Here is a 15679-nt window from a genome sequence, read left to right as displayed (position 1 = left end):
CACAAAGGATGAATTTGGCCCTTTAACAAATCCTTTGTGTCAGATAAAACTGAACTGAAAAATCACAGTGTATAAACTATGACTGTTAAAGAACCTTTTGTTCTGAACTCCATCTCATACCAATGTCTTGAGATTTCTTGATTCATTAATACCAATGGGTTTATTTTTATACAGGTGAAATCACCTGTTGTTAGAATGTGGTTCTGGGTCACTACACAGTGAATTTTGATAAATTAAACCTGCTGTCCTTTTCAACAACAACACATGAGTCAACAACCATGATTAAATTGTCTATATTAATAAGCGGTTATCTCTAGGATAATTATAGTTTCCTCTAAGTGATTTGTATAAATGGGAAATGTCTTTAAATAGTTTCAAGTTATTTTTATCCTCACCTTTGAAATGTCCTGTGTGATCTTATATCTGTGTGTGGATACCCAGGGCCTCTAACTTCAATATTTAATTCAATACCCCAAGTCACTTTTTTCTGATAAAGGAGCAGTATGGCATAGTGGTTAAAGACAGTGGAGCCAATCCTGGGTTGGAATCCTAGCTCTGTAACTAGCTCTTTGACCCTGGGTGTATTGTTGATCTTTCTGTGACTCTGTTGCTTCTTTGTAACCTGAAAATAATAATAGTACTTATCCATTAGAGTTATTGTAAATATTAAATAAGCTAATATATTTATAAAATGTTCTATAAGAAAAATATTTTGTAAAGTTCCTAGAACAGAGTCTGGTACAGGATAAGCACTTCATAGTTTATTATAATTGCAATCCTTCTAGTCTTCTCTTTTACACTGAGCAACATTGCTTGCTTGATGTCTTGTCACTCCTATTTCCTCAATAATAAGAAAGTAATTAGATAGTAAGGAGGAAAGTAAAACAGAAAATAGAAAAATAGAAGGGTAGGGGTAGAAACTATAACATAACATATAGTAGAATTTATATAATTAATAATATAACACAGTTTACATAATATAATCAATATTATAGTACTACTGCTTAATGTCATTTTCTTCAAAATCAGGTAAAACATAGCCTTGCAATTTGGATATTTTCTATTTCAAATTCTGAATTTCTATTGCTAATGGAGACAAATTATCCCTTTTAGCTGACGGCTTGGCAGGCATGCCAAAAAAATTTTGAGGAAAAATGGGAAATGCAAATTTTCCATGCTCTGAGGAAAAGTGTCCAGTTGCAATGAGTTAGGGAGATCTTCACTGCAGCCTGAGTCATATCCTTTGAGTCTTTGTGACATATCGTGTTTTCAAGAATTTGACCATAGGAGCTAGTGATAGGGCTGGATGTGACTCACCTTGTCTCCTTGGTGAAGTTCCTAATGTGATGTACGTCTACTTGTTTTCCAGATGTATTTGAGTGCCTATAAGTTACAAGAAAGCTGCTAGATGATGGGAACAAAACGTGGATGCCTTTGACCTCAATTTTTTTTCCAATTACTGGGAGAAATGTCACAGAAGTAGTTACAGAGCTGGGATGTGTGAAAACATAGTTCCAAAAGCAGTACTATGGGAGAGGATTGATGGGAGGGGACAGCAGTTTGTACAAAATACTTTTAAAGCACATGAGGTGAATCATTAAATTTATTGCAGGAGGGTAATGAGAACAGAGGAGTATATTAGTACAGGACTTTACCAATTAAATGGTATTTAAATTGGTCTTTGAAATGAGAATGATTTTCTAGACTACATCTCTCAGTAGCTTCAAAAATCATGAGGCCATATGAGGGACATTCAGAGAGTGAGGTCTGAAGTTCAGTGGAGACCACGTTGAAGGCATCTAGAGGCCTGGTTTGGGCCTGGTTGTAAATGTAAAAGTAGTCCATGAAACCGAGAGAGTTATGCTTTGTCCTGTAATCACCGAGGAGACAAATATTATCAAGAACCAGAATCAGACGATACGTTTTCCTTTTAGAAAAACTACATGAGAGGAAGCAAGGAGATCAATCAGGAAACTCAAAGGGAGGAGAGAACCTAAACCAGAGCAGTGTCAGCAGGAGTGGCAAAAGGGGGACTGATGGGGGAGATCTATAAATGGTAAAAATCAAGACGATCCAGTGGTCAATTCAATGGAAAAACATAATTTGAGGAAGAAATTAAGATGACCCCATGATTTCTAGTGGAATGATAGGATTATGTCTTTAGAGATAAAAGTAGCCGATTTGTGAGAAAAGATGATGATTTTGGTTTTGACCACAGTGCATGAGACATCCAAGAGCAGATATTCATGGATTGTGGAAATAAGATTCTGGAAGACAGAGAGAATACTGGGCTCAAGGAAGAGATTCAGAACGTAGGCATATAAGTGGGATTAAAACAGAAAAGTAAGGGAAAAAAATGAGGGCTTATGAAATGTAAAATTTAAGGTGTAAAAATGAGATCCAGATAGAAGGTAAGAAGATTGAGACAGAGTTGCCAGAGAGAAAAGAGGGACTGGTGACTCACAAGCTAAGAGAGACATTTTAAGATAGACAGGGCCTTGATGGGGTATCACATTCTCTGGAGTGGTCAAATAAGAAAGTTTGAAAAGAAACCAATAGATTTGAAATTTAAGATAGCAGTTTCACAAGGGTAATGAGTGGTGGGGTTGAGGTATAAATTGGGGGTTAAAAAATGAAGATAGATTTAAATTCAAGATTTGGGTAATATAAGGAAAAAGGGGTGTTTTGTTTAGAATAAGGAGAGAACTCATATACATGAAGGTGCACTGTAAATTATAAACATGCTACACAAATACAGTGGACTGTAAAGGGGACACTCTTAGGATGAGGGCAACCTCACTTTAGCCCACTCACCCTCTGCTGACAGTAACTGGCAGAAGACGCCAAAAAACACGTCTTCTACTTCACTTCATGTATGTCTTTTAAGGTGATGAACAAGGTGTAGAAAAATAAACAGGGATCTAATTTTCCAGATTTATCTGCATTTCTTATAGCTCTATAAAGCTTTCTAAGAGTTACAAGCTTTTCAAGAGCCAGACCACCAGTTCTGAGGTGTATAACCCCCAGTATTGTTCTCCACTGGTTAAAAGCCCCATGGAAGTCTCTAGCTTCTTTTGTTTCCCACACAGGCTCCTACTTAATAAGGATTGCATTTCTTGTTTAAATTCTCAAGTTTGTTTCTTATTGAAAACAAAGGGAATAGAAAACAAGCAATACTAAGTGCTGACAAGTCCCTGGAGGCCTGCAGTTCCCTTGTTCTTTAAAAGCTCTCAGTAGCCTTTGTGGAATTACCAAGGTTCATTCCAGAGACAAATAAAAAACATAGTTCTGTAGTGACAATTCCATTCACCTTTAGAGGAATAAATCAAGAAAACAAGAATAACTTAAAAGTCTAAATGTTTGGTTTCAGGCTATATTTTACTTTTCATTCCCCTCCAATCAATCTTGAAAACCTATTTTAACTTTTAAAATATAAGACTAGAAGATATCACAGGAAGAAACCCTCACCTAAAAAAGAAAGTCTAACTGTTGAAAAACAGGCCTTAGAATGATGGGATTCTTGTACCTGTGATTTATACTGAGGGAAAAAAAATCAATCTCATTGAAATTACCTGTTTATATTGCTAGCATAACCCTCTTTCGGATCCTACACAAACAAATGTCTTATGAAATGACCTCCTTTTCATATTAAGAAAGAATGGGAACTGATTTTACGCAACTTAGAAACAAACACACCCTCCTAACTAAGGGTTAGTTAGTTCTGTCTCCAAGCGGACCAGTGCACTGCCAGTACTTCCTGAGGTTTCCAGAGACTCTTTCCACTCCTCACCTCCATCCACTTCAGACCAAGCGGGCACCGGTTTTGTGGAGTATATATAACAGTATCCTCAGCAATAAGGATGCATATGGTTCCAGAATTTTGTCAATATCTTCTTACGCTGTACCTTTCTCTCTCGTTCTTAAGTCTGTATGGCTGCCACACTGAAGACGTGTGTAAAATATACCACGTTGACCCAAATTCCTCAACAGCTTATTCTCTGAGGAACTTCAGAGAAATTTTAGCTTTCTGGGTTCCATAGAATTGTTTCCCAGATATTCGATTTAGTAAAATAAAAAAGAGGCCTTGCTGGTTCAGAAATGTTTGGTACTCACTTTTACAACATATAGTTCGCTCATCTGAGTAATTTTGTATAATATGTGATATCTTTTTAGATAACGCCCTTCCTTCAATGATAGATGCAGACTAAGATAATAAGCTGTTTTTTAAAAATGTTGGAGCTTTTCTATTTTCTGAGAAGCTCTATGCCCATTATCAGTGAGTAGATGGATAGAATTAGTGCTAAATTGCCCAGACCGATGGAACATAAGCAGAGGTCATCGATATTTTGGATCAGAGCTTTTAATAGTTTAGTATAAGACTTGCGACAAATAGGATAGAACTTAATAAATCCCTGCAGCATAACTTTCCAGGTAAACTGTTGACTTTTTTTTTCCAAGTGAAAATAAGTAAGTATTGGATATGCTTAAAGAAAGCAGAGCATAAATCTATTATAAAGAATTTGGCTACAGATTGTTCCAAAGTGTTATGCTTTGATTAAGCATACTGAGAAGCAAGGAATAACTATTTATTAATTGCTCTGCATATCTATCACAAATCTATATTCTTGAACATTAAGATTTTGTTTGTTTTTTTTTTCATTAGCTTAGCATATTACAAGGACTGGTTCAAAAGGTACATCAATATTTTTCCAATACTTTTCTAATTTTTTTTCTGGTCACTATTGGCCAAAGACTTTCTTTGGCTTTAGTTTTAAGAAAATATTGGGAAAGTTTAGCTAACAGTTTACAAGTATTAAATTGGACTCTTATGGGCTCAGCTCCAATTATTCTGCCTAGATCTTAGAGTTTTTTGCTTGTGAGGATTCTGAGACCATAGCTAATTCTTGGGTTATTTTTTGAATTATACATAGTGTAAGTCTACTGACATCCAGATCAACTATAATTTGATTGTATGCTGGAGAATTTTTTGAGACTTCTAAAAATAGTTTCTCTGCCGTACATTTTATCTGTTAGTTCCATTTGCAAATAGTTCTCTACCTATTAAATTTGCAGCTTTTTTCCTCAAACAGAAGAACTTTTTACTGCAATAGTCTTAAAGTAAGTTTCAGGTTGAGACATGGAAAAGTGCTTAGGAGAGTTAGAATTATTTCTACTTGAGTGGATTTAGTAATCAAAGGGATATGATGTTCTTTGTTAGTGGGATTAATGGTAGATACAGTGACAGCCATGTAAAATAAGAAAGCTATATAGCTGGAACTTTATCTAAACTCTCTAACCATCTTTTCTTTATAGAGTACTCTTTTATAATTTTGAATAAACACAAGAAGTGAAAACATTCAGGGTCGAAAAAAAAGTTATGTGAAAATAAAGAAAGCAGAATAAACAAACATTCATTGCAAGAGTATTCACCCTCGTAGAACACCTCCAAATCAACACATCTAATTACATTTGATGAAGACCTATATGCATAGCGGCCTTAGAAGAACAATAACAAATAAATTCATAAAATAAAAGTAATTATATCTTTATATTCGAATCAACTGTATTAAATTTGTTGTTCTAGGAAATGAACAGTTTCACTTAGGTTTCAAAATAATTGATATATTAGTCACAAATAATCTGAAAATGAAACTAAGAAAACAATTTTATTAATAATGTCATAAAAATAAAATATTTAGGAATAAATTTAACAAGGGAAGTAAAAGGCTTGTTTACTGAAAACTACAAAACATTGCTGAGAGAAATTATTGAAGATCTAAATAAATGGAGAGATTCTCCATGTTCGTGAATCATGGAACTTCATATCACTAAAACACCAATTCTTTCCAAATTAATGTATAGATTTCATGAAACCCTATATAAATCTTAATAGAATTTTCTGCAGTAATTGACAAACTGATGTTAGACTTTGTATGGAAATGCAAAGGACCCAGAGTAGCCAAGATAACTTGAAAAGAAAAATGTTGGAAAACTTATGCTACCTGATTACAAAATGTACTGTAAAGCCACAGCAATTAAGATAGTGTGGTATTGGTATAAGGATGGGCATATATATTAACAGAGCTGAATTGATAGTCCACAAATAAACTCTTAAATTCATGGTTAATCTATTTTTTTTTTTTTTTTTGTGAGGAGATCAGCCCTGTGCTAACATCCGCCAATCCTCCTCTTTTTTTTTTTTTTGCTGAGGAAGACGGCCCTGGGCTAACATCTGTGCCCATCTTCCTCCACTTTATATGGGACGCCGCCACAGCATGGCTTGCCAAGCAGTGCATCGGTGCGCGCCCGGGATCCGAACCAGCGATCCCCGGGCCACCGCAGCAGAGCACGCGCACTTAACCGCTTGCGCCACCGGGCCGGCCCCATGGTTAATCTATTTTTAACAAAGGTGCCAAGACAATTCAATGAGGAGGAATAATATTTTCAATTAACGGTGCTGGAACAACTGGATATCCACATGCAAAAATAAACAAATGCACAAACAAAAATTTAAATCCCTTATCTCACACCATACACAAATATTCACTGTAAGTAAATCATAGTTCTAAACATAAGAACTAAAACTATAAAATTTTTAAAACATAGGAGAAAATAATTTTGACCTTGAATTAGGCAAAGAGCTTTTAGATACAACACCAAAAGCAGAAACCGTAAAATATAAAATAAAAATAATAAATTGGACTTCACTAAAATATGAACATTATGCTTAAAATTATGTCATTAAAAATAAAAACATTTAATAGACTGGGAGAAACTATTTACAAATCATATTTTTGATAAAAGACTGGTATCCAGAATACATTAAGAAAACTTACAACTCAATAATAAAAAGACAAACTATCTAATTAAAATTGGATACAATATTTGAATAGATATTTCACAAATTAAGACACATAAACAGCTAATAAGTATGTGCTTACAATCATTACTCGTTAGAGAAATGTAATTTAAAACCACAATGAGATATACCCATTGGCTATAATAAAAAGATGTATTACCAAGAGTTTGTGAGGATGTGGATAAACTACAACAACCATAATTTTGAACCAAATTTTTCAGTTTCTTACAAAGTTATACTATACATAAGTACTCATAAAAACCAGCAATTTCACTCTTAAGAATCTAACAGAAAAACGAAAACATATATCTACAAAAAACTTGGATATGAATGCTTATAGCAGCATTATTATTGTAGCCAAAATTTAAAATAATCCAAATATCGATCAAATGGTGAGTGGGTAAAGAGAATGTGGCATATCCATACAATGGAATAATATTCATCAATAAAAAGGAACAAAATATTGATACAAGCTACAATATGGATGAACTTGAGAAACATTATGCTAAGTAAAATAAATGTCTTTCTCTCTCTCTCCCATACACGCACACTGACACACACAAATGGATGATACCATTTATATGAAATATCCAGGAAAGGCAAATTTATATATGCAGAAAGCAGATTATTGCTAGCCTGGGCCTCAGGTGGGGGGAGTGTGGTTTGTCTGAAAATGGGCTCATGGGAATTTTGTAGCATGATGGAAATATTCTATAACTGGATGGTATTGGGGCCGGTCAGTGGCGCAAGCGGTTAAGTGCGCACAATCTGCTGTGGCACACGGGCTTTGCGGGTTCGGATGCCGGGCGCGCACCGACGCACTGCTTGGCAAGCCATGCTGTGGCGGTGTCCCATATAAAGTGGGGGAAGATGGGCGCGGATGTTAGCCTGGGGCCAGTCTTCCTCAGCAAAAAAAGAGGAAGATTGGCAGATGTTAGCACAGGTCTGATCTCCTCACAAAACAACAACAAAAACTGGATGGTATTAAAACTATAAATTTACTAAAAATCATTGAATTATATTCTTAAAATGGGTGGGTCAATTTTGTTATATAAATTATAGTTCAAAAAGCTTTAGAATAATATCATGGGTATAATGTTTTTCTCTCTTTGTAATATAAACTATTTGTAGACAGGTTACTTCCATGATATCTAAGAAAGGAAAATTTATCATCTCTCCTATATTTTTAAATAGTCTTTCCAGAATTTCAGTTTTATTAGTCTTTTCAAATAATGAATTTGGTTTTCTAAATTAACTTTATTGTGTTTGCTTGTATGTAATTTCATTAACTTAAAAATATCTTTGAGAAATTCATATATAAAATTCACCCTTTTGTAGTCTATAATTCAGTTATTTTTATTATATTGACAGAAGTGTGCAACCATCACCACAATCTAACTTTAGAACATTTTCATCATCTCAAAAACCCAGTACCTGTTATTAGTCATTCCTCATCATTTCCCTCTCCCTCCCAGGCCTAAGAAACCACTAACCTACTTTAGGTCTTCATAGATTTGCCTATTCTTGACATTTCAGATAAATATAATCATACAGTCTTTTGTGACTGGCTTCTTTCATTCAGTATGATGTTTTCAAGGTTCATTCAAGACACAGCATGTATCAGTGCTTCATTCCTTTTTGTGGATAGTAAAATTCAATTGTATGGTTATGCCACATCTTATCTATCTACCGTTAGCTGATATATATTTGGACTGTTTCCGCTCTTTGGCTATTACGAATAATGCTGCTGTGAACTTGCATGTACACGTTTTCGTGTGAACTTAGGTTTTCTGTTCTCTTGGGTTTACATCTCGGAGCGAAATTGCTGGGTCATATGGCAATTCTATGTTTAACTTTTCGAGGAACTGCAAACTGTTTACCAAAGTGAATGAAGCATTTTACATTCCTATTAGTAATGTCTGAAGATTCCAATTTCTCAATATCTTTGCCAACACTTGTTTCTGGCCTATCACTTTGCTTGTAGTCATCACTGTGAATATGAAGTATTATCCTATTGTGATTTTGATTTGTATTTCCCTATTGACGGCTGATGTTGACAGTCTTTTCATGTGCTCATTAACTATTTGTATATATTCTTTAGAGAAATGTTCATTCAAGTCCTCTGTCCTTTTTTAATTTTCATTTTTTTACATTGTTGAGCTTTAAGAGTTCTTTCTATAGTCTAGCTACAAGTCTCTTAATAGATATATGGTTTGTAAATATATTTTTTCACATTTTGTTGGTTGTCTTTCATTTTCTTGACTGAATCCTTTGAAGCACAAAATTTTCTACTTTTGATGCAGGTCAATTCATCTATTTTTTTCTCATTATGCTTGTGATTTTAGTGTCATACCTAAAGAAACTGCCTAACCCAAGGTCACGAAGATTACACTTGTTTTCTTCTAAGTGTTTTATTGTTTTATATTTATCTTTAGGTCCTTGGTCCTTTGTAAGTTAATCTTTGCATATGGTGTAAGATAGGGGTCCAAACCTAATTTCTTGCATGTGAGTATCCAGTTGTCTCAGCACCATTTGTCGAAGACTGTTCTTTCCTCCATGTAATTATTTTGGCGCCCTTGTTGAAAAATCAATTGATTATATATGTATGGGTTTATTTCTGAACTCTTCAATTCTTCTTCACTGATCTATACATTTATTTCTATTCTATCTCAGTAATTTTTAACTTCATTCCCTTTCTTAAAATTTACTCTATTGATTTTTTCTAGTTTTTTAAGTATAATGGTTACCTAATTCATTTTCAAACATTCATACAGTATTAAAAATACATGTAAGGCTATGAATTTGCTTCTAATTACCACTCTACTGAATCTGAATAAGTTAAGAAAAATTATAAACAATACCAACATTTCACAATTTTCACTTTGGTTTTCATTTTAACCCATGGACTACTTAGAAGTCTGCTTTGTTGTATTCACACATATTTGTTTATTTGTTTATTTGATTGACTGGTTACTTTGATTTCATTTTGTTGTTGATCATTGCTTTTTCTCTTTCTGGTCAGAGATACGTTCTCTATAATCTTAATTCATTGGAATTTGTTACAAATATATCTTACTTAAAAAAAAAACTATCCTATGAGTAATTCCGTGATTGCTGCTATGAAAGCCTTCTGAGGAACACTTACCCAGATTGTAAAAAGTCTTCAGTTACTAGAGATTCTATTAGGTCTCAGAAAAATTATTTGCAATTATAGCACCAAGGAATGTTTTCCTGGGCATGTAGCTGATACTACCTACCTACTCCAGCTTCACTACGAGAAGTCACCATGGATCCAGAGTTCCAGCTTCATCCTGTGCATGAATCTGATGTTCATGCTCCTTTAGCATTCAATCTCCAGACTAATGGTGATATCAGAATCCCTAGGGCAATGCAACCTCATCTCCCACTGACCACTCAGTGCTTCCTTTCCAGTTTCCTTTCTTTTATTAAATGCAAATATATATATTTTAATGTTTATGTGTGTGTTTAAACATTTCACGTAGCATTACTGTGCATTTAGACGAAGAAGAGATTTAGGCTTTTACCTGATTGCCCTTTTAACAGAGAAGCCTAGTGGATAGTTTTTTAAACGCATTATGCATATTGATCTACTACGATTTTATGTCTTTTGCATGAAAATTGATCTATACAGTAGTCCCCTCTTATCCGCTTTTCATGGTTTCAGTCATCCCTGGTCAACTGCAGTCCAAAAATATTAAATGAAAAATTCCAAAAATAAATAATTGATAAGTTTTAAATTGCAGCCGTTCTGAGTAGTGTGATGAAATCTTGCACTGCCCATTGCTGTACCGCAGAGCCTGTGTTCAAGTCACTCTTATTTTACTTAATAAAGGCCCCAAGGTGCAAGAGTAGCAAAGCTGGCAATTCAGATTTGTCAAAGAGAAGCCTTAAAGTGCTTCCTTTAAGGGAAAAGGTGAATGTTCTCCACTTACTAAGGAAAGAAAAAAGTCATAAGCTGAGGTTGCTAAGATCTACAGTAAGAACAAATCTTCTATCCATGAAATTGTGAAGAAGGAAAAACCATTCATTCTAGTTTTGCAGTCGCACGTCAAAATGCAAAAGTTACAGCCACAGTGCGCGATAAGTGCCTAGTCTAGGGACAAACAGAGTATATATTATGTTCAGTACTATCTGCAGATTCAGACATCAGCTGGGGGTCTTAGAACCTATCCCCCACGGGTAAGAGAGAACTATGTAGTTTTGTCTTCATCACAGAGTTTAATAAATTTATCTTTTTCACCTTAGAGAAAGAATATAATCTGAAACCTATTTTATAAATCTCCAGTGTGATAATTAAAGTTGGTGTAAATATTCACTGTAGATGCAGATTGAACATGCACAGTGGTGCTTAAGGTATTTCCCCAATCACAGCTCAGAATGTACTCAATTTTATCTACCATCACATTAAATAATTGTTTCTAATTAGACCGTATGAGACTTTAACTTATAACATTATTTCCTTTCTCTTATCACTGCAACTGTACACTTTACTACATCCACTGGGGTTAACAAAAATTCTGTTGAAATCTAATCCTTTTGTCAGCTAAAGAGAAGAGAAAGATAATGCAGGTATTTTTGTGCTGAAAGTAGGAATCAGAGGGATATAACATTTAAATGATGACAAAAATGTTAAGTCTCTCTGTATGGTATCATACAAACTGGACAATAATTATTCCTATATAATTGAACAGGATCTAGGTATAAATTGGTTCATAACTTGTACAAACTCACAGAGCCTATTTGATCCACACTTGGTCTTACTCCATTCTTTCCATTACACTCACTGCACTGCCAATGGGAATGACTAATTCCTGAACACCATAGTGTAATTAATCTCTGTCACTGTGACATCACAGAATGTGTGATTTGTTCACCTTTTAATTCAATGACTTTCTATAGTGACTAGATATTTACTTTTCCTTTCCGCCCTGGAACCTGAAGATATTCTGCTTACCACTCTTATGGTATGTGTGGTATATTAAATTATTGCTCAGCAAATATTTACTACCTCCCTTTGACCTACATGGGAAGAATACATTTCTGTGCTTGTCTGATATTGTGCATAGGCATGTAACTAGCTTTGACAAATATTATGTTAGTGAATATGATTTAAACAGAAGCTTGAAATGGTCTTGCACAAATGTGCTGCTTCTGCTATTTCCAAGACAAGAATATGGCATAAGTAGCCCATTTAATGAACTCAAGCTCTATATACTCAAATAGGCTATACAGTCATGTGTCACTTAACGATGGGGATACTTTCTGAGAAACGTGTGGTTAGGTGATTTCGTCATTGTGAGAACATCATAGAGTGTAGTTAGACAAACCTAGATGGTATAGCCTACTAAACACCTAGGCTATATGGTACTAACCTTATGGGACCACTATTGTATACGTGGTCCATCATTGACCAAAATGTTGTTATTTGGCACATGACTGTATATATACAAATAGGCTATATATACTATATATGTAATATATAAGACCAAGTTTGGATCAAATAGGCTATATTTACTATATATACTATATATACATACTCACATACAAAAGAGAAGCATATGTGAAAAAGAACTGTAGGTTCAGCTTTAGTATATGGAGTTGACTAGTATCAATTCATAGAAAACTTACAAACTTTTTGAGAAAGTTGTATTTGCAAATGCTTTAACAAGCTGACCTAAAGAGTCCTACACCATTCAAGTCATGAAAATATCTCTTGGTCCCTCAACTTTCAACAGACAGGAAGTAGGATGAAAACTATGCTCAACCAACAACAAATATTCTCTATTGACTCTTCAGCAGTGGCCCAGTAGAATGATGGCAAAGGAAGAATATTCCAGAGCAGCAGAGTCAAGAGGTATAGAAAAAAATAAACTGAAGAATCCTTTTCAAGAAGCAGAATTGCTGCCTAATCAAAGAACCTTTCCCACCCTCAAGGTAATGGTACCTGGCAAACATCCCCACTGGGGTTTTGGAATTTCTATGGACTAGTGACCTCTATAAGCCTCCTATCATTACCCTTTCTAATATGAATGCTTATTGAGGTTATACTCTCCATGTTCCACCATCGTATGTTGTGTGTATTTTGCCAAAATATACTTGTCTTAACAGTTTATAGGTCTCTAGTCTTCTCATTTTTAAGGAGGTAAAAGCATATGCAAAGGTTCAGTAAGAGAAAAACTTGGTGTAACTTTCATGAATGAAACTGCAAGGCTGGGCAACAGATGGTGCCGCTCCCTCTCTGGTAGCTCTCATGGTCGTGAGTGCATCCTGGTCTCTCCGCACCAAGTTACCCTCTGCGGCAAAGTAGGAAGATTCTCAAAGAATTTAGTCTTGTCACTACTTTCCACTTCTACCTTCTTATGATTCCTTTTGGATTGGTTTTAATAGTTACCTTTTTCAATGTCAGTAGGTAAATTTCTTAGAGATAATATCCTCCTCATTATTATTGTTTAGATATTGTCATTATAAGAATACTTAACTCTTACGTAATCAGTTATCACCTTTGAATGCAGACATATAATTTGTCCTTGCTAACCTCAAAAGAATGTGGCTCTACGTTGCTTTGAGCTTATTAAAATGTCTTTACATCTGGTGAACATGAGTGTTTATCACATACTTTAAAATATTCATTTAGCGTTTTGTAAAATGACCACTATGTTATTTAGGTTAGTTAAAAAAGACGCGACCAATATGTAAAGCAGTAGGTCAGTTAGAAACAAGTCTTTTAACCTCTAAATACCCTCCATTGTAGTGATACTCAAACTACATCATGAAAATTTTACAAATACACGAGCAGACTGAGAAGAGAACATAATTTGATCAATATCAGGGTGCTAAGAGTCAGATCTGGGAATAGAACTCAAATCTTCTAACACCATATATTTTAGAAAGAACAGATACGTAGCGATTAGATTAGACATAGGGAAAGCTTCAGAGTGAGTGATAAAGCATTCTTTTCACTATCGGTTCAACTAGGAAACACGCTTCCAGCCGTGTGATAGCTATATTTATTTGAATTTTCATATTACACGAAAGTGTCCATTTAATTTTATTTGTGCAATGTAAATTTAACCATTTAAATACAATAAATAATGTTTAGTTAGATACTGGATGCCTTCATCTTCCACCTCATGCCATGCAAGTGGGTGAACAATAGACAGATGATGGATAGACAGATAGATAGATAGATAGATAGATAGAGAGATAGAGAGATAGATAAAATATAAAAAACCCTTCAAGTGAAATTGTCATAATTCTAAATTTCAAACAATTTTATATATTTTTTTTTATTGGAACTAACGTAACAAAATCAAATCATAATTAAACCACCAACAAGCTGTTTCAATTTTGTGGTCTCTTCTGGCAGAAAATGTCTTCCATGTTCTAGCTATTTCTCATATTTAATCATCTTGCCCCCCACCTAACATGTCAACAAGAAAAGAGCACCCCTTCCAGGACGCTGTTTTTCCTGTATAGCAGTGTAAACATTTTTTCAAGTTACAGGGCTCTGACAATCTTGGATTACCTTTTAATTTGCTTCTAATAGATATGTTATGCCTTATTGGCATCATTTGCCACAATGAATTTATATAATCATGTTTTGTCAACAGCATCTTTCATAACCTAGTGATTTTACAGAAAAAAAACTCACTGTTCGGGAACTGGAGAGGTGATAAAACGGAAATGGAAGATGTGAAGGAGGAGCCGTGGAGGGATTAATAAGACCATACACCTGTTTTTATGCAGAGATCCAAAGAAAATCTGCAAAAGAGGATCATGAATCATTAATTCTGTAGTTATAGAACAGCCGTGTCACTGTCTACTCCCAACACCGCTTATTCAGAAGGCCATGCAGCAACAGATAGGACTCTGCACATTTTAGGCATTATGAGAATTACCTCAAAATAGACAATAAGGCCTGTTGCCAAAGTTAATACTACATACCAATATTAAAATACTTACTGCCTGTAGAGCCAGGGAGTAAATTCCTGATGCTTTGAGTCAGAAACATGGCAATGGGTCATCTCACCTACTTCTTAAATTGACCATTAATGTACTTCATCTTAGTCAATTCATCCTCAATGACATCTCATCTTATTATTCTGGTTTTCTTACATTTATCTAATATTATCTTCTCTGGACAGAATCATAATTGTTATGGATAAAAAGTAGTTGGAAAACACCCCATATGTTGTTGTTATTTGAGGACCTCAAAATACTCGACTATACCAAACATTTAATAATCATATCCTGGATACCAAGCATTGAGATTAATATGATATAGCTCCTGACTTCATTATGCCTACAGTCTGGGGAGGGAAACAAATGTATAACTGAAGACGTATAATAAAATATGTCAAGTGCTATAATAGAAACTATGTATTATTCTAAAGACGTTGGGTAAAAATTACATACAAATAAATATATATACATAGACATATATATGTATATGCACTCATACATATGAGTATATATATATATACATACATATGAGAATAAATAAAGAAAATAAACAAATACATATATATATGACAACAAATAAAACAAATAAAAATGTGGCGCTTGCCTGTCATATTTTATATAAGATGATGTCATAGCACAAAATTATCAATTACTCTAAAATTTCCATGTAATTTTTATTCCAATTGGGTTGAATTTTAACTTCATATTGAAAAAAAAATCTAAAGATCAGCCAGTGAAAAGTTCAAAAAGAAAAGAACAGCAAGTGAGTAATTGCCTTACTCTAATAGACAACACTCTAAATACACTGCTTTTATATTGATAGGCGACTAGACCAGG

The sequence above is a fragment of the Diceros bicornis genome, chromosome 12, assembly GCF_020826845.1.
Source record: "Diceros bicornis minor isolate mBicDic1 chromosome 12, mDicBic1.mat.cur, whole genome shotgun sequence".
Taxonomy (NCBI): Eukaryota; Metazoa; Chordata; class Mammalia; order Perissodactyla; family Rhinocerotidae; genus Diceros; species Diceros bicornis.
This window is presented reverse-complemented; position numbering follows the sequence as displayed.